The following is a 1,844-nucleotide window of genomic DNA, read 5'->3' as shown; positions in this document are numbered from 1 at the left end:
CAGGTTGTTTTTTTTAATCTAACTATGTACAGATTACCAAGATACATTTAAAGCAAAATAATCCAGAAAGGTGGAAAACTGAAAGGAAAACCGAAAAATAGGCTGCACAATATTAATTAAAACAAACTTTAATATTAATAACATCAGACACAATAAGATTTAAAGCAAAAACCATTGCCCTGGCCGGTTTGGCTCAGCGGTTAGATCATCAGCCCGTGGACCAGAGAGGCCCAGGTTCGGCTCCTGCTAAGGGCACATACCTCATGTGCAGTTTGTCCCTGGCCCCGGTTGGGGTCGTGTGGGTGGCAACCACTCAATGTGTCTCTGTCACATCAATGTTTCTCTCTCTCTTCTTCCCTCTCTTCCTCTTGCTCTTTCTCAAGATAAATGCAAAAATATCTTTGGGTAAGGATTAAAAAAAAAAAGTAGGCTCTCTGCTCCTCCAATTCGTCAGACAGCCACGTCTTCCTGCACAGTGCCAGCCTCAGCCCTGAGACACGATGGTGAAGGTCGGAGTGAATGGATTTGGCCATATTGGGCGCCTGGTCACCAGGGCTGCTTTTAACTCTGGCAAAGTAGATATTGTCGCCATCAATGACCCCTTTATTGACCTCAACTACATGGTCTATATGTTCCAGTATGATTCTACTCATGGCAAGTTCAAAGGCACAGTCAAGGCTGAGAACGGGAAGCTTGTCATCAATGGAAAGTCCATCTCCATCTTTCAGGAGCAAGATCCCACCAACATCAAGTGGGGTGATGCTGGTGCTGAGTATGTTGTGGAGTCCACCAGTGTCTTCACTACCATGGAGAAGGCTGGGGCTCACTTGAAGGGTGGAGCCAAGAGGGTCATCATCTCTGCCCCTTCTGCAGATGCCCCCACATTTGTAATGGGCGTGAACCATGACAAGTATGACAACTCCCTCAAGATTGTCAGCAATGCCTCCTGCACCACCAACTGCTCGGGCCCCCTGGCCAAGGTCATCCATGACAACTTTGGCATCGTGGAAGGTCTCATGACCACAGTCCACGCCATCACTATCCTCAGAAGACCGTGGGTGGCCTCTCTGGGAAGCTGTGGCGTGATGGCCGAGGAGATGCCCAGAACATCCCTGCTTCTACCGGCGCTGCCAAGGCTGTGGGCAAGGTCATCCCTGAGCTGAACGGGAAGCTAACTGGCATGGCCTTCCGTGTCCCCACCCCCAATGTGTGTTGTGGATCTGACCTGCCGCCTGGAGAAAGCTGCCAAATATGATGATATCAAGAAGGTAGTGAAGCAGGCATCAGAGGGCCCCCTCAAGGGCATCCTGGGCTATACTGAGGACCACGTTGTCTCCTGTGACTTTAACAGTGACACCCACTCCTCCACCTTCGATGCTGGGCCTGGCATTGCCCTCAATGACCACTTTGTCAAGCTTGTTTCCTGGTATGACAATGAATTCGGCTACAGCAACAGGGTGGTGGACCTCATGGTCCACATGGACTCTAAGGAGTAAGAGCCCCTTGGACCACCAACCCCAGCAAGAAGAGAGGCCCTCAACTGCTGGGGAGTCCTTCTCCCAAACTGATCCCTCAATACACTGAGATCTCCTGACCTCTAGTTTCCATCCCAGATCCCCTGAAGAAGGGGAGGGGCTTAAGGAGCCCTACTTTGTCATGTACCATCAATAAAGTTCACTGTACCCAAACAAACAAAAAGTAAAGCAAAAATCATTAATATGTAGTCATCAAGAGAGAATCCACAGGATTCACCAAGAGAACCCCTTATTCCTAGAATAAGACATCCCTTCCCACCAGGGACAGATATTTAAGTGAGACCAAGTACTTTAAGAATGTCCTTCCTG

At 49.0% G+C, this 1,844-nt stretch overlaps 1 pseudogene; it reads left to right on the top strand.

The window, feature by feature from the left end:
• The first annotated feature begins 481 nt into the window (after positions 1-481).
• On the top strand, positions 482-1,515 carry LOC118624486 (annotated as a pseudogene).
• The last annotated feature ends 329 nt before the right edge of the window (positions 1,516-1,844 follow it).

The sequence above is a fragment of the Molossus molossus genome, unplaced genomic scaffold (genome assembly GCF_014108415.1).
Source record: "Molossus molossus isolate mMolMol1 unplaced genomic scaffold, mMolMol1.p scaffold_m16_p_10, whole genome shotgun sequence".
NCBI classification, from domain to species: Eukaryota; Metazoa; Chordata; class Mammalia; order Chiroptera; family Molossidae; genus Molossus; species Molossus molossus.
Note: the sequence above shows the minus strand (reverse complement) of the source record. Positions and strands in the feature narration are given on the sequence as shown.